Source organism: Cervus elaphus, chromosome 9 (assembly GCF_910594005.1).
Source record: "Cervus elaphus chromosome 9, mCerEla1.1, whole genome shotgun sequence".
Lineage (NCBI taxonomy): Eukaryota > Metazoa > Chordata > Mammalia > Artiodactyla > Cervidae > Cervus > Cervus elaphus.
In genome coordinates this window covers 57,772,273-57,791,453 of record NC_057823.1, presented here as the reverse complement: position 1 = coordinate 57,791,453, position 19,181 = coordinate 57,772,273, and the positions used below count along the sequence as shown (strand labels likewise).

The 19,181-nt window shown below is 38.5% G+C and overlaps 1 long non-coding RNA gene across 1 annotated transcript; it reads left to right on the top strand.

The window, feature by feature from the left end:
• The first annotated feature begins 268 nt into the window (after positions 1-268).
• On the top strand, positions 269-18,174 carry LOC122700994. Its single transcript, XR_006342891.1, has 3 exons — positions 269-308; positions 14,597-14,603; positions 18,033-18,174. It is a non-coding gene; the product is annotated as an uncharacterized LOC122700994 (long non-coding RNA).
• The last annotated feature ends 1,007 nt before the right edge of the window (positions 18,175-19,181 follow it).

The window sequence follows — 19,181 nt, the reverse complement described above, 5'->3', positions numbered from 1 at the left end:
GTACCTGAACCATGAACTTTCAGATGTGCAAGCTGGATTTAGAAAAGGCAGAGGAACCGAGATCAAATTGCCAACATCCCTTGGGTCATTGAAAAAACTAGAGAATTCCAGAAAAACATCTACTTCTGCTTATTGACTATGTCAAAGCCTTTGGCTGTGTGGATCACCACAAATTGTGGAGAAGTCTGAAAGAGAAGGGAATACCAGACCACCTGAGCTGCCTCCTGAGAAATCTGTATTCAGGTCAAGAGGCAACAGTTTGAATTGGACATGGAACAACAGACTGGTTCCAAATCGGGAAAGGAGGAGTCAAGGCTGTATATTGTCACCCTGTTTATTTAACTTATGTGCAGAGTACACTGTGAGAAATGCTGGACTGGATGAAGCACAAGCTGGAATCAATATTGGCGGGAGAAATATCAATAACCTCAGATATGCAGATGCTGCTGCTGCTGTTGCTAAGATGCTTCAGTAGTGTCTGACTCTGTGCGACTGCATAGACGGCAGCCCACCAGCCTCCTCTGTCCCTGGGATTCTCCAGGCAAGAATACTGGAGTGGGTTGCCATTTCCTTCTCCAATGCATGAAAGTGAAAAGTGAAAGTGAAGTTGCTCAGTCGTGTCTGAGTCTTAGCGACCCCATGGACTATAGCCTACCAGGCTCCTCCGTCCTTGGGATTCTCCAGGCAAGAATACTGGAGTGGGTCGCCATTTCCTTCTCCAGATACGCAGATGACACCACCCTTACAGCAGAAAGCGAAGAACTAAAGAGCCTCTAGATGAAAGTGAAAGAGGAGAGTGAAAAAGTTGGCTTAAAACTCAACATTCAGAAAACTATATCATGGCATCTGGCCCCATCATTTCATGGCAAATAGGTGGGAAAACAATGAAAACAGTGACAGACTTTATTTCTTTGTCTCCAAAATCACTGCAGATGGTGATTGCAGCCATGAAATTAATAGATGCTTACTCCTTGTAAGAAAAGTTATGACCAACCTAGACAGCATATTAAAAAAGCAGAGACATTACTTTGCCAACAAAGGTCCATCTAGTCAAAGCTATGGTTTTTCCAGTAGTCACGTATGGATGTGAGAGTTGGACTATAAGGAAAGCTGAGTGCCGAAGAATTGATGCTTTTGAACTGTGGTGTTGGAGAAGACTCTTGAGACTCCCTTGGACTGCAAAGAGATCAAACCAGTCAATCCTAAAGGAAATCAGGCCTGAAAATTCATTGGAAGGACTGAAGCTGAAACTGAAACTCCAATACTTTGGCCACATGATTCAAAGAACTGACACCTTTGAAGAGACCCTGATACTGGGAAAGGTTGAAGGTGGGGGGAGAAGGGGACGACAGAGGATGAGATTGTTGGATGGCATCACTGGCTCAATGGAGATGAGTTTATGTAAGCTCCAGGAGTTGATGATGGACAGGGAGTCCTTGTGTGCTGCAGTCCACGGATCACAAAGAGTTGGACATGACTGAGCAACTGAACTGAACTGTGAAAGACCCAGGAGTCCAGTCTTGTGACTTCCTAAAGGCCCTTATAAAAAAAGTGCAGGGGGATGTCTTGTTTTTTCTCTCTTTTCCTGTCTTTTTTCCTGGGGTCTCTGCTGAGTATTGTGGGTGGCTAGTTATTTAGCAGAAAATGGTGCAGAGAAGTGCAGAGGAGCCTGCTGAAGTCTTGTCAAAACAGGTGTGGGTTCAACAGTCTGAAGGGAAATTGTGAGGAGGCAAAATGCCACGTATTTTGACACTGCAGCTTATTGAGTAAAGTCTTTTTTCTTCCCACCTCCCCATCCCCACCTACATACATAATAAATGAAATAACCTCTTCCTTCTGGTCCCAGAGTGGTCAATGCGATAACCATTTCTTGACAGCAAGCAATGTGCTATTTCTTCTGGTGTGTGTTTTGTCGAAATATGTTTCCCTAGGAGATTCTCCTGAGTCTCAGATTTTTATTTTGAGGGTGTTTTTGCTGATATCCCTAATTCTATCTGAAGTGTCTGAACTCGCCTGAGGGCCTTAGGACCGTGTGAGAGGGAAAATGGATGCTTTATGGATCTTGGAAGGTCTCTGAGGGACTATTGGAGCTGAGATCCAATAACATCTCGTTTCCCACTCAACAACCACCATTACAACTCCACATTCAGGATGGGGTCTGACTCGTTAGTCTGCAGATGCTCTGGGCTTAGAGATAAATATTTAGGATAGCACTGGACTCTTGTTTCTGTTGTTCCCTAGTGTCCTCAGGATAAGGTCCAGATGCTTTTCTGTGTATAAATTCTTTCATTTTTAACTTTTCTTTACTTGTGTAGCCTTAAGTCTCATTCATACTCCCCTGGTACTCTGACCTTAGCTGGACCACTTGGATTTTCTCAAATTCCCTATGTTCTTTTGTACTTCTGAACATTTTCTTCTCTTCACCTGGATAACTCATCCCCATCTCTCAACTGATGTTATTGATTCTCTGATATGACTTTTCCTTTTGCACCTTGCTTCTAACTTTAATTCTTTTTTTTTTATTTCAAGAAGGAAGTTCAGGGTGCTTTCCTTTGAGCAAGTATCTTAGCCATTTGCTTAGAAATGAGTCAAGAATGAAAGAAGGCTCTGGCTTTATAGCCGCTATGTAAGTTTTAAGTAATGAAAGTCTCAAATTTCTTCTAGTTCAATGGTTAGTAGATATTTACTGTAAAGGGCCAGAGAGTAAATATTTTAAGCTTTGTAGGTGTAGGAGTGTCTGTCATTTTTTTGTTTTTTTAAAGTCTTATAGGCTGTGGTACTCATTTGATCCACAGGCTAGAATTTACTGACCCCTGAGACTCTGGTTACTAGTATTGTCAATAATAAAGCATCAAAATTTCCCAAGGCTCCTGTGATACTGTGAAGGACAAATATTTCTGCTGAACAATGAGACATCATTTTCAGGCCCAATTATCTGATAAGTCCTGGTAGCTAGGACATTGGTTGTTTCATGATGGTTGAGAGGAAATTGGGAAATTATCTTATATAACCTTTGTAAAAGATTGCTTTTTTGAACTACTTTTAAGAGGTCATATAGCGTCTACCTATAGCGTCTACCTATGAGGTTGATGGACATCACCTGGTCAGCATGTCGACCCCAGTTCCTGTGTTCTGGATGGTTCCTGCTTTTGCTTTCTTTCTCTGGCCCTGTGCCATGCTGTGCTTACTCATTCAGTCATGTCCGACTTTGTGACCCCATGGGTGCAGGCCGCCACGCTCCTCTGTCCATGGAAATTCTCCAGGGAAGAATACTGGAGTGGGTTGCCATGCCCTCCTCCAGGGGATCTTCCCAACCCAGGGATCAAACCCAGGTCTTCTGCCTTGCAGGGGGATTCTGACCCACCAGGGAAGCCCAAGAATACTGGAGTGGGTAGCCTATCCCTTCTGCAGGGGATCTTCCCAACCCAGGAATTGAACCAGGGTCTCCTGCATTGCAGGTGAATTCTTTACCAGCTGAGCTACCAGGGAAGCCCCAATCAGGCCCTAGGAAACCAAAACTATGAAGGCAAGGGGAAGGGAGGTCTTTAGCAGCTGAGGAGGTGGTCATTGAGGCTCTTCATATTGTAGAGCTGTGACCAAGATAATGAGCCTGTCAGAGAATGTCAGCACTGAGAGGTAACTGAGTGACCATCTGGATAAAGAAAGTGGAGACCGAGTTTTAGAGTAAGGGAATGGCTGAGCTGGAACTGAAGTCCAGGCTCCAAAACGTCCATCCCTGACTCCTCCCTTTGTTGACTCCCTGGCCACCTTAAATAGTGTGGGCACTCTTCCTCTGTTGGGTGGATGTTCATAGCTTGAGTACAAATGCCTTGTCTGGTTTCCAAACAAATGCAATGCTGCAGTCTCCCCACAGCAGGCTTGACTCAAAGTCAGCCTGCTTTCCTCCCACATGGAGAAAAGGCTTCCCTGATATTTGTCCTGGAAGAGTGGACCCTGCCAAGTTGTATGTCCCCTGAGAAGATTGACAGCCAGGCTGTGTTTCTGAAATCAAAAATCCACAGATGGCGAGTCATAGCATTGGCCTTTTCTCCTTGATGTGTTGGTGCTCCTGTATTGTGGCTTAATTAATAATGTCACTCTCCATAACGCTTGCATTAAAGCCAGGCCAGCATCTGATGGTGTGATGGATTATACCAGATTCACAGCACTTTACATGTTAATCCTGCATATTAGCAGAAATCAAATAACTGAAGCTGCTCTTGGTGAGAAGTTGGTGCTTCTTCAGCGTAGCAAGGTACAATGGAGAGAGAGGAGGGGGTAGGAGATTAAAGCCCTCAGCTAAGCAAATAAGATTTGACAAAGAGGCAAAGAATTTGGAGATGAATGTAGTGGGATGATGTCACTAGACAACTTGGGTCTGTGCTATCAGCCGTGTCACAATGGGAGACGTGGTGGAAGGGTGTTAGGGGAATATATGAATGGCATGCTTAGAGAACACCCTCGTACTTTTCTTTCAGGATTGGCTATAGACCAATAAAGACTTCTAAAAACCCAAAATGATAGACTGTTTTTTTTTTCCTAATAAAGAAACACAGTTACAGAACAGATCAGGTTTCCCTGGTGGCTCTGTGGTAAAGAACCAGCCTGCCAATGCAGGAGATGCAGATTCGATCCCTGGGTTGGGAAGACCCCTGGAGAAGGAAATGGCAACCCACTCTATTATTCTTGCCTGAGAAATTCTATGGACAGAGGAGCCTGGCAGGCTACAGTCCATGGGGTCACAAAAAGGTTGGACCTGATTTAGCAAATAAACAACAAAAGAACAGATCATGGCTCTGTTTTCAGGGTCTTGTATTCTCTATAAATCACCTGTATTATTTATTTAAATGTCCATCACACTCCATACTTTCTCTGAATTTAGGCTTTCGTACATTTTGTTATTTGAGTCTGGACTACTTCTCCTAGCTATTGTCGTGTCCGACTCTTTGCAACCCTGTGGACTGTAGCCCAGCAGGCTCCTCTGTTCATAGTTTTTGCCAGGCAAAAATACTGGAGTGGGTTGCCACTTCCCTTCTCCATGGGATCTTTCTGACCCAGGGATTGAACGCGTGTCTCCTGTGTTGGCACGTGGAGTCTTTACCACTGAGCCATCTGGGCAGCGAAGAATGCCTCCAGGAGAATATCATTTTCTTGACAAACATGCTTGGACCTTCCAAAATAAGGTTAGGTATCTTTCTTTCATGTTTTCACAGATCTTAAACCCACCAGAGCTCCATTACACTGTTTTGACGATACTACTTGACTCCTCTATCTCCATAACCAATCTGGGAAGACAGGCATTTGTCTTTGGTTTTCATGGTATTAGCCTGGCATTTACCTAGTGGGTACTGAATAAATATTTGTTTATTATTTGAAGAAATCATACAAGTCCTTCTTACATATAACTACTAGTATTACTTACTAGAGACCTTTTAGGAAGGACTGACATGAGTTTCTGGCTTTCTCCATTCATGGTGACTGTAAATCTCTGAGATGGCAAGGCAGGCACCTCTCTTATGCTATCTCAGCCTCTTCCCTGAATTAGCAAGAATTTAAATTGCAGAGACTAAGTGAGCAACCCAACTTTCATTTCCACTAACTCTATCTACTTTTTTTTTTTAAGTTTGTATGCCATGCTGCCAAGAGAGATTTTTAGAACAACTCCTACGAGTTTTCATTTCATTTCATTTGGACTGTGTGAGATATATACTATACTCTATGTTAAATAGAGCTGTTACCACTTATTTCAGCTCTTTGGAAGGAAGACTTACCTAAATGCAAAGCAGGCAGAATAGAAGAATTTACATTTTAATGAATTATTTTATCCCCTTAGTAAAAACTCTCTGGGGAGCAAAGAACCTCAGACATTGACTGGTATTGACTTTTGGACTTCTGTGGATACTGCAGAGCAGGGGTGTATATTGCCTCTGTGTTAAGTAATGAGACAACTCATTGCCTGTTCTGGACATAAGGAGACAGTTAAATTACATTGTTCCCCAAACCCATTTAAGATCACCTGTTTGTATTTCCCTGTTATCTGCCATCTTGCTTAACTGTCCCAAGCTCTGATCAATCAATAAGTTATAGATGACAAATTTGCTATAAGATGAAATATGAAGCATGGTTCTTAGCTACAAGGAAATTTAAATTTAATTGAGAAGGTAAAGAATGAAACGATTAGCAAGTAATACAGGGCAGAATGTGAAACAGGATATTCCTTTGGCAAATACTTACCAAACATCTATTATGTGCCAGGCAATGGACGAGGAACTAGACCTACAGTAGTAAATAATAAAAATCTCTCACTATACGTACACATGCATGCTACGTCGCTTCAGTCATGTCTAGCTTTGTGCAACCCTATGGACTGTGTATTAACTGGAATATATGTATTGATATATTTACTGGAGTATTGCTTTACAGTGTGTTGATTTCTGCTGTACAACAAAGTGAGTCAGCTATAAGTATAAATATATCACCTCCTTTTTGAACCTCCCTCCCTCTCCTTCCCATCCCACCCTCAAGGTCATCACAGAGCACCGAGCTAAGCTCCCTGTGCTATATAGCAGGTTCCCACTAGCTAGCTATTTACGCATGGTAATGTATGGATGTCAATGCTACTCTCCCAATTTGTCCCACGTTTTCCTTCCCTCCCTGTGTCTGCATGTCTGCTCCTTACATCTCAATCTCTATTTCTGCTCTGCAAATAGGTTGATCTGTACCATTTTTCTAGATTCTACATATATGCATTAATATACAATATTTGCTTTTCTCTTTCTGACTGCTGACTTCACTCTGTATGACAGAATCTAGGTCCATCTGTGTCTCTACAAATGATCCCATTTCATTCCCTTTTATGTCTGAGTAGTATTCCATTGCATACATGTACCCCGTCTTCTTTATCCATCCCTCTGTTGATGGACATTTAGGTTGCTTCCATAGTGCTGTACTTTATAGTAGATAAAATCAGAAATTAAAAAGCCAACTTTGGACCCACACACCCCCAACCCCAAAATCCTTGCTTGTCTTTAGCTGAAGATGGTATACTTAAGGTGCTGAGGAACTGGAATGGGGAAGGCTGTGACCACCTGGTGGCAGCATGATTGATTCACTGAAGAAGAATCAGAGGGACACAAGGCCATAACAGACCACTTGTGGAATCTTTGTTCTGACCAGAGATCAAACCCTGAGCCTTTGGAGTGGGAGAACTGACTCCAAGACCCTAGACTACCAGAGAACTAACCTTACGGAGTATCAGATAGTGAGAACTCACACAAAGGAAACCACTTGAATAGAAGACCTGGCATCACCCAACCACCACCCAGTGGAGGATGCCTCATCTAAACAACAAATAAAACAAAAATACAATCCCAATCATCAACAGACAGGATTACCACCTCACTCAGCTTTGCCCATCAGAGGAAAAACAAACAAACAAACAAAATACTCAGCACAAATCTCACCCTATATAAAGCACACAAAAATCACTGGGCCAAACTTAGAACGGTAGAAACCAAAAGGAAGAAAGAATTCAACCTTCTTTAAGGAAAGAAATCAAATTTACTTGAAGCCTGGGAAAAGAAGACCTCAAACACAGTACCATTAAAAAAAAAAAAAAAAAAGAAAAGGCAGAGAAATACTGCACAAATGAAGGAGCAAGCTAGAAACACAGAAGTCCAAATAAAAGAAGAGGAAACAGGAAAACTACCTGAAAAAGAATTCAGAATAAAGATAGCAAAGATGATCAAAAACCTTGAAAACAAAATGGAGAAAATGCAAGAATCAATCAACAAAGACCTAGAAGAGTTAAAGAATATGCATACAGGGACAAAAACACAATTACTGAAATTAAAAATACTCTAGAAGAAAACAATAGCAGAATATCTGAAGCAGAAGAACAAATCAGTGAGCTGGAAGATAAAATGGTGGAAATAACTTCTGAAGAGCAGAATAAAGTAAAAAGAATGCAAAGAGCTGAGGACACTCTCAGAGACCTCTGGGACCATATAAAACACACCAACATTCGAATTATAGGGTTTCCAGAAGAAGAAGTTAGAAAAAGAAAGGGTAGGAGAAAATTTTTGAAGAGATTATAGTTGAAAATTTCCCCAACATGGAAAAGGAAATAGTCAATGAAGTTCAAGAGGCACAGAGAGTCCCATACAGGATAAACCCAAGGAGAAACAGGCCAAGACACTTACTAATCAAACTAATAAAGGCTGAACAAAAAGAAAGACGATTAAAAGCAGCAAGGGAGAAGAAACAAGTAACATACAAGGGAAACCCCATGTGCTTAACAGCTGCTCTTTCAGCAGAAACTCTGCAGGCCAGAAGGGAAGGGCAGGATATATTTAAAGTACTGAAAGGGAGCAATCTACAAACAAGATCACTGTACCCAGGAAGGAGCTCATTCACAATTGATGGAGAAATAAAGAGCTTTTCAGACAAGCAAAAGTTAAGAGAATTCAGTACCACCAAACCATGTTTACAACAAGTGTTAAATGGACTTATTTAGTCAAGAAATACAACAGAAGAGAAAAGATCTACAAAATCAACCCCAAACATTTAGAAAATGGCAATAGGAACATATGTATCAATAATTGCTTTAAATGTAAGTGGATTAAATGCTCCAACCGAAAGACACAGACTGGCTGAATGGATACAAAAACAAGACCCATATATGTGCTGTCTACAAGAAACCCACTTCAGACCTCAAGATACGTATAGACTGAAAGTGAGAGGATGGAAAAATATATTCCATGAAAATGGGAAGCAAAAAAAAAAAAAAAAGCTGGAATAGCAATCTTCATATCAGACAAAATAGACCTCAAAATAAAGAAGATTACAAGAGATAAGGAAGGACACTACGTAATGATCAGTGGATCAATCCAAGAGGAAGACATAACAATTGTAAATATCTATGCATCCAACATAGGAGTACCTCAATACATAAGACAAACACTAACAGACATAAAAGGAGAAATTGACAGTAACACAATAATAGTAGGAGACTTTAACACCTGACTCACACCAATGGACAGATCATCAAAATAGAATATTAATAAGGAAGCACAAGTCTGAAATGATACATTAGATGAGATGGATCTTATTGATATCTTCAGGACATTCCATCCAAATGCAGAAGAATACACCTTATTCTCACATACACACGGAACATTCTCCAGGATAGACCACATCTTGGGTCACAAATCAAACCTCGGTGCATTTAAGAAAATTGAAATCGTATCAAGCATCTTCTCTGACAAAAATGCTATGAGACTAGATATCAATTACAAGAAAAAAAACTGTAAGAAATACAAACACATGGAGACTAAACAACATGTTTCTAAATAACCAACAGGTTACTGAAGAAATCAAAAGAGAAATAAAAAAATTTCTAGAAACAAATGACAATGAAAACATGACAACTCAAAACCTATGGGATGCAACAAAAGCAGTTCTAACAGGGAAGTTTATAGCAATACATTCCTACATCAAGAAACAAGAAAAACATCAAATAGACAACCTAACGTTATAGCTAAAGCAGCTGGAAAAAGAAGAAGAAAATACCCCCAAAATTAGTAGAAGGAAAGAAATGATAAAGACCTGAGCAGAAATAAATGAAAAAGAAATGAAAGAAACTATAGTAAAGATTAATAAAACTAAAAGTTGGTTCTTTGAGAAGATAAACAAAATTGACAAACCCTTAGCCAGACTCATCAAGAAGAAAAGAGAGAAGAATCAAATCAACAAAATTAGAAATGAAAAAAAAAAAGAGGTTATAACAGACAATGCAGAAATACAAAGGATTATAAGATACTATTATGAGCAACTATATGGCAATAAAATAGATAACCTGGAAGAAATGGACAGATTCTTAGAAAAGTTCAATCTTCCAAGACTGAACCAGAAAGAAATAAAAATTATGAACAACCCAATTACAAGCACTGAAATTGAAGCTGTGATCAAAAACCTCCCAAGAAACAAAAGCCCAGGACAAGATGGCTTCACAGGAAAATCTGTCAAACATTGAGAGAAGAGCTAATGCCTATCCTTCTAAAACTCTTTCAAAAAATTGCAGAGGAAGGAACACTTCCAAACTCATTCTACAAGGCCACCATCACCCTGATACCAAAACCAGACAAAGACACCACAAAAAAAGAAAAATACAGGCCAATATCACTGACGAACATAGATGCAAAAATCCTCAACAAAATTTTAGCAAACGGAATTCAGCAACACATCAAAAAGCTCATACACCATGATCAAGTTGGGTTTATTCCAGAGATGCAAGGATTCTTCAATATACACAAATCAATCAATGTGATATACCATATTAACAAATTGATAGATAAAACCATATGATAATCTCAATAAATGTGGAAAAAGCCTTTGACAAAATTAACCTATTTATGATTAAAACTCTTCAAAAAATGGGCATAGAAGGAAGCTACCTTAACATAGTAAAGGCCATTAGGATGAGCATACAGCAAACATTATTATCAATGGTGAAAAACTAAAAACATTCCCACTAAGATCAGGAACAAGACAAGGGTGTCCACTTTTTCCACTATAATTCAATATAGTTCTGAAAGTCCTAGCTACAGCAATCAGAGAAGAAAAAGAAATAAAAGGAATCCAGACTGGAAAAGAAGTAAAGCTCTCACTGTTTGCAGATGACATGATACTGTATATATTGTTAGTGTTCATCACCCAGTCAAGCCCAATTCTTTGTGACGCCATGGACTGCAGCCCACCAGGCTCTTCTGTCCATGAGATTTTCCAGGCAAGGATACTGGAGAGGGTTCCTTCTCCAGATACTGTACATAGAACACCCTAAAGATAGTATCAGAAAATTACTAGAGCAAATCAGTGAATTTAGTAAAGTTGCAGGATACAAAATCACTACACAGAAATCACTTGCATTTCTATATACTAACAGTAAATAATCAGAAAGAGAAATTAAGGAATCAATCCCATTTACCACTGCAACAAAAATAATTAAATATGTAGGAATAAATGTATGTAAGGAGACAAAAGTACCATACACAGAAAATGATAAGATACTAATTAAAGTAATCAAAGATAACATAAACAGATGGAGAGATATTTCATATTCTGGGGTAGAAAGAATCAATATTGTGAAAATGATGATACTACCAAATGCAATCTACTGATTTAATGCAATCCCTATCAAATTATCAATGGCATTTTTCACAGAACTAGAACAAAAAATTCCACTATTCATATGGAAACAAAAAAGAACCTAAATAGCCAAAACAGTCCTGAGAAAGAAGAATGGAGCTGGAGGAATCAAGCTTCCTGGCTTCAGGTTATACTACAAAGCTACAGTCATCAAGACAGTATGGTACTGGCACAAAAACAGAAATGTAGACCAATGGAACAAGATAGAAAGCCCAGAAATAAACCCATGCACCTATGGGTACCTTATTTTTGACAAAGGAGGCAAGAATATATAATGGAGAAAAGACAGCCTCTTAAATAAGTGGTGCTGGGGAAAACCAGACAGCTACATGTAAAAGAATAAAATGAGAACACTTCCTAACACCATACACAAAGATAAACTCAAAATGGATTAAAGACCTAAATCTAAGACCAGAAACAATCAAACTCTTAGAAGAAAACATAGGCAGAACACTCGATGACATAAATCAAAGCAAGGTCCTCTATGACCCACCTCCTATAGTGATGGAAATAAAAACAAGTAAACAAGTGGGACCTGATAAAACTTTAAAGCTTTTGCACAGCAAAGGAAACTATAAGAAAGGTGAAAAGACAACCCTCAGAATGGGAGAAAATAATAGCAAATGAAACCACTGCCAAAGGATTAACTCCCAAAATATACATGCAGCTCATACAACTCAATACCAGAAAAAACAAACAACAAACAAACAACAAAAAGTGGCAAAAAGACCTAAACAGACATTTCTCCAAAGAAGATATACAGATGACTAACAAACACATGAAAAGATGCTCAACATCCCTCATTATTAGAGAAATGCAAATCAAAACTACAATGAGATATCACCTCACACTGATCAGAATGGCCCTCATCAAAAAGTCTGCAAACAATAAATGCTGGAAAGGGTGTGGAGACAAGGGAACCCTCTTGCACTGTTGCTGGGAATGTAAATTGATACAGCCACTATGGAAAACGGTGTGGAGATTCCTTAAAAAAGTAGGAATAAAACCACCATATGACTCAGCAATCCCACTTCTAGGGCATATACTTTGAGGAAACCAAAATTCAAAGAGACACATGTATCTCATTGTTCATTGCAGCACTATTTACAATAGCTAGAACATGGAAGCAATCTAGAGGTCCATTGACAAAGGAAAGGATAAAGATGTTGTGGTATATATACACAGCCATAAGTGGAATATTACTCAGCCATAAAAAGGAACACATTTGAGTCAGATCTAATGAGGTGGATGAACCTAGAACCCTATACAGAGTGAAGTGAGTCAGAAAGAGAAAGATAAAGACCATATTTTAACACATATATACGGAATCTAAAAAAATGGTACTGAAGAATTTATTGACAGGGCAACAGTTGAGAAAGAGAGAGAATAGACTTATGGACAAGGGGAAAGGGGAGGAGAGGGTGAGATGTATGGAAACAGTAACATGGAAACTCACATTACCATATGTAAAATAGCCAACGGGAATTTGCTGCATGGCTCAGGAAACTCAAACAGGGGCTCTGTAGCACCCTAGAGGGGTGGGATGGGAAGGGGAGATGGGAGGGAGTTCCTAAAGGGAGGGAATATATGTATACCTATGACTGATTCATGCTGAGGTTTGACAGAAAACAGCACAATTCTGTAAAGCAATTATCCTTCAATAAAAATAATTAAAAAAAGAAAACTTTGATTAAAGATTATATCAGAGTTCAGTGCTAGGAGAAGGAAAATAAAACAGGATGATATGATAAATATGGATAGGAGGAGTGTGGTTGAAAATAGGAGAAACACTTTTGAAATGTATTGCTTTAGATTGGGTTGTCATTTGAGCTTTTGCATGAGCTACTAGGAAGAGTCAGCCATGTGGAGGTTTAGAGGAACAGATTCCTGACAGAGGGAATAATGAAGATCAATCTTTGATTGAGGAATGAGCATGTATGTTTTCATGTTTGAGAAACAGAGAAAAGGCCAAGAGTGGCCGGAGCACAGTAAGGAAGGAGTGGTGTGATACAGGGTCTGAGTGTAGGCAGGGGTCCCGATGTGCAAGGTCTGCCAGAGTTTAGAGAAAGAAAGCTTCATGAGAGCCAGAACAATCATTACAGACATTTTGATAAAGGTGATGGTGATTAAATGAGCCTTTGTAAAATGGGTCCAATTAATGGGAGAGAGAGAAAGAAAAGCACTAATAGACAGGGGGATGTTGTTATCAACAGCACAGAGACCTGTTAGGTCTGTTTGTCTATGTTGTTTCCATATTAGTACTTACTGCTTGTGAGCCTGAGATGCACTACTATTGTAGCTTTAGAGATGGGTTATATGCTTGTTACTTTTGTAATGATTAAAAATGCCAATACTTCTTTGTTTTTATGTTTTAAGTAATGCGAAGAGTCGGACATGACTGAGCAACTGAACTGAACTGAACTAATGCTAGGATACAGAATTTAAGCAAACACAGTGAGACGTGTCCTTTTTTCCCCACCCCACAGGCACCCCAACTCCCCACTGAGGGGTAATTAGTGCCCAGCTGTGTGTTCTTGCAATATTTCTCTCATCCTCATTGTTTATTTCTTAAGCCTTCTCTTTTTATTTTTATTAAATGCTTAGGATTCTATTTTGCCTGTGTGTTAGTGGTAAGCTTCCTCAATTGCTTTTATTTCTAAAGGATGTTTTGCTACTCTTAAATTTTTAATAGTAGATTACTTTCCTTAAAACAGTCTTAGGAGGACTAGGGGTTACACGTGGGCAAAATAGTACAATAGTAACTGAACATCTTCAATTTTTCAAGTGCATAGAATTCACAGGTTAATTGCAGTTAAGGATAAATTATTTTTTAAAAGAAACAGTATAAAGGAGTTGAAAAAAGAATCCCTGAATTAGGCATCCAATAATTTGAATTCTGGATATGTCTCTCTGATTAACTAATGTCATGACATTACATATATCACCTAACTTCTGGTCTCATTTTCACATCTATTAAGTGGAAGAGGTGGTTCCTTCCCTTTTTAATAATTCTCTAATTTTAGCTGAAGACTGAAGTTTTACTCCACATGCTTTTCTATGGAATTTCACTAACTTAGCATAGCCATGCAGTTATATTCCCACTGGAAAAATGAAAAGTTTAAATAAGAGTTCACAAATACATTTTTTGACATGTCTAAGAGCAGCATTTACATTATATTTGCTCATGTTTGATGACATGATAAATTGACTCATTTCATTAGTATATTTGGTCATTCACATTACCTCATCTTATGCCATTTACAAAGTAGATGTTATGTAAATATCTATTAACTTTCTGACCATGGTTGCTAATTCATGTCAAATAATTGTGTGAGACCATGAATTACCACCCCTTGCAGCCCCTTCTTCCTTCACCTTCAGTCTTTCCCAGTATCAAGGTCTTTTCCAATGAGTCAGGTCTTGGCATCAGGTGGCTAAAGTATTGGAGCTTCAGCTTCAGCAGCAGTCCTTCCAATGAATATCCAGGATTGATTTTCTTTAAGATTGACTGGTTTGATATCCTTGCAGTCCAAGGGACTCTTAAGAGTCTTCTCCAGTACCACAGTTTAAAAGCATCAATTCTTTGGTGCTCACAGTTAGACACAATCACTGACACAATGGCGATGAATTTGAGCAAACTCCAGGAGATAATGGAGGACAGAGGAGCCTGGCATGCTGCAGTCCATGGGGTTGCAAAGAGTTGGACACAACGTAGCAACTGAACAATAACAATGATGAATTATCAAGCCATGTCACTGATCTTTAGAAATAGCAGGGAGCTTATCCCTCAAGATGCAGCTAGCAGAGTTATATGAAAGAAACAAACCAGGTATTTAATTTTATCTGGGCCACTCTGTAGAGAACTGGTGTTATAAAGTAACATAGAAACAGTTCCCTGTTTTAGTATACGTGCTGCCAAAGTGAGCGCAGAAAAAGCAGTTCCGTGATTTCAGAGAATAAGCAGTTCTGATTCCAGAGATAGAAATGCCTCTGTTAAAATAATCACATCAAGCGTTCATTCACTGTTTTAATAAGAATTAAGAATATACTCTATGTGTTAGTTGTCTACTAGAGAGATACAACTTCTGTATCTCTAGAGGAATATGTAAACCATTCGAATCATGCCAATAAAAGAGAGGAAAATACTGAAAACTAAGAGAAAGATAGATGCTCAGAGGAAAAAAAAAGATGGCTCCAGTTTGTAGAGAATCTGAAAATTCTTTATGAAGGATTCATGAAGGTGGCATTTGAGCTGGGCCTTGAAGGGTACAACATCACTTATTTCACTTTGAGGCAACAGTTCAGTTGGATGGATTTCAATGAATGGAAATGTAAAATGCAATAGTTCTCTGGTACTATCTGTACATATAAGCCAAGAGTTCCTGGTAAAAGAGGAAGCAGTCCTACATTATTTACAGCCATGTGTTACAGGAATAAAAAATGTATGAGTTGCAAAAATTTGATGGCTAAGTTTTCTCATCGCTGAAGCAAATTGGTTTCCAACCTGGATCCTATCAGACAGGGTGGTCACTTTGCATTTTTCCTCCCTGCAGTGTTGCCCAGGCAACTATCTCCTCTGATGGAAGATGCCATTAGGGCAGCATTTCCAAAAGGATTTTCTGCAGAACCTGAGCTTCAAGGTGCTCTGGAAGGAAAAAAGCAATCCCATAGACAAATAACTCAGGACAATAGTAAAGACTATGTTCTCTAATCGACACTTACAATGCATATTTGTCTTAAAGTCTCTGCAAAGTCTCTCAGAAGAACTTTCAGAAGTCTCAGAAAGAAGACTTTCTTCTCTCAAGAAAGGAACCTGTTTAATTTTGGTCAGTTTGGTGTTCTCCAACCCAATTTTATTAAAAGACAAATTTTAAAATGCTTCTGTTGAGGTAAAATTTACATGCAGTGTGATCCACAAACCATAAGTATATAATTTAATCAATTTTAATAAATACGTTTGTGTAATCATCACCCAAACCATGATGTAGAATGTTCCTTTTACCTCCCCAAATTCTGTCTTACCCTGTTTAAGTCAATACTTATCTCCATTGAAAACTACTCTTTTGATTTCTGTCATTACAGATTGTTTTGCTTGTTCTTACATTTTATTTATGTGGAATCATACCATAGGAAAGTTTTTGTTTCTACCTTATTTTTCTCAACATATAAGACAGCTTGTGTTTTAGAGATTAATTCATAATGTTGTATCTATACATCATTTATTTTTATTGCTAGGGAAATATTCCACTCCATGGGTATACTACAGTTCACTCATTCTTCTATTGAACAATTTATTTGTCTTCAGGTTTAGAGATTATGAATAAGGTATTTTTGAATATTATTATGGGATTTTATGGACTTATATTTTTATTTATGTTAGATAAATGTCTACAAGAGAACTTGGTAGGTGTATAAAATTTTACATTAACTCTAGCAATGCATGAAAGATGTTTCACATATCACCCACATTTGATATTGTCAGTCTCTTTCAGTTTATTGTTCTAGTGAGTAAAGTAAACTATATTTCCCTTAAATGTTAGAATTCAACAGTGAAACCATAGGGTTTGGAATAATCTTTGTGGAAGGTTTTTGGGCGGCAGGATAATTTAATTCATCGTGAGAAGGTTTGTTTTGTGATAATATATTCAATTTACTACTAAATAGTTTATTTGTCTCTTCTCTTTCTTCCTTATTCACTTTGACAGCTTGTGTTTTAGAGAAATTTTTCCATTTCAAGGAGTTTGTCACATTTATTAGCATGCAACTACAATATTTCCTTAATATCTTTTTAAATTAAAAATTTTAGCAAAATACAGTTGATTTACAATGTTATGTTAGTTTCAGGTATACAGCAAAAATGATTCAGTTATACATGTATATAACGACAAGTATATATATATTTATATACTTTTTTTTACATTCTTTTCTATTACAGGCTATTATAAGATATTGAGTATAGTTTCTTGTGATATACAGTAGATCCTTAGCTATGTTATTGGCTAGCTATTTTTTATATATAGTGCGGATAGTTACTTCCAAACTCTCAGTTTATTCCTCCCACACCTTTTTGTTGTTATTGTTCAGTTGCTCAGTCATGTCCGATTCTTTGTGACCCCATGGACTGCAGCATGCCAGGCTTCCCTGTCCTTCACCATCTCCTGGGACTTGCTCAGATTCATGTCCATTGAGTCGGTGATGCCATTCAACCATCTCATCCTCTGTCATCCCCTTCTCCTGTGGCCTTCAATCTTTACCAGCATCAGGGTATTTTCCAGTGAGTCGGCTCTTTGCATCAGGTGGTCAAAGAATTGGAGCTTCAGCTTCCACATCAGTCCTTTCAATGGATATTCAGCGTTGATGTCCTTTAAAATTGACTGGCTTGATCTTCTTGCTGTCCAAGGGACTCTAAAGAGTCTGCTCCAAGATCACAGTTCAAAAGCATCAATGCTTCGGCGCTCAGTCTTTTTTATGATCCAGCTCTCACATCCATACATGACTACTGGAAAAACCATAGCTTTGATTAAGTGGAAATTTGTTGGTAAAGTGATGTCTCTGCTTTTTAATATGCTGGCTAGGTCTGTCATAGCTTTTCTTCCAAGAAGCAAGCATCTTTTAATTTCATGGTTGCAGTCACCATCTGCAGTGATTTTGGAGCCCAATAAAATAAAGTCTGTTACTGTTTCCATTGTTTCCCCATCTGTTTGCCATGAAGTGGTGGGAACCGATGCTATGATCTTTGTTTTTTGAATCTTGAGTTTTAAGCCAGCTTTTTCACTCTCGTCTTTCACTTTCATCAAGAGGCTCTTTAGTACCCCACCTTTTGTAAGGCTGTATATCACCATCCTGCTTCTTTAACCTATATGCAGAGTACATTATGAGAAATGCCAGGCTGGATGAAGCACAAGCTGGAATCAAGATTGCCAGGAGAAATATCAATAACCTCAGATATGCAGATGACATCACCCTTATGACAGAAAGTGAAGAGGAGCTAAAGAGCCTCTTGATGATGGTGAAAGAGGAGAGTAAAAAAAACCGGCTAACAATTCAACATTTAAGAAATGAAAAAAAAAAAAGAAAGAAATGAAGATCATGGCATCCAGTCCCATCACATATGCTAAATAGATGTAGAAAAGTGGAAACAGTCACAGATTTTATTTTCTTGAGCTCCAAAATCACTGTGGACAGTGACTGCAGCCACAAAATTAAAAGACACTTGCTCCTTGGAAGAAAAGCTATTACAAACCTAGACAGTGTCTTAAAAAGCAGAGACATCACTTTGCCAACAAATGTCCATATAGTCAAAGCTATTAATTTCCCAGTAGTCATGTATGGATATGAGAGTTGGACCATAAAGAAAGCTGAGTGCCGAAGAATTGATGCTTTTGAACTGTGGTGCTGGAGAAGACTCTTGAGAGTTTCCTTGGACAGCCAGGAGATCAAACCAGTCAATCTTAAAGGAAATCAACCCTGAATATTCATTGGAATGACTGATGCTGAAACTGAAACTTTAACACTTTGGCCACTTGATCCAAAAAGCTGATTCATTAGAAAAGACCGTGATGCTGGGAAAGATTGAGGGCAGGAGGAAAAGGGGTTGACAGAGGATGAGATGGTTGGATAGCATCATTGAATCAATGTACATGAGTTTGAGCAAACTCCAGTAGACAGTGAAGGAGGGGGAAGATTGGCATGCTGCAGTCCATGGAGTCACAAAGAGTCAGATGTGACTTAGCAACTGAACAACAACTATGAAAGAGCTTCATATGGCACCTTTATAATTCAGTTCTGCTAGTATTACATTTTCTCAGTTTTCATATATTTGAAAGTATTTTTTGTGTTATATTTGCTTTTGAAATGTATTTTTCTAGAACTAGAAATCTAAGTTGAGATTTATTTAATATTCACACTTACTCTTAAGAGATCATCTCATTGTCTTCTAGCCTCCATCATTTCTGATGCAAATTAAACTGTCATTT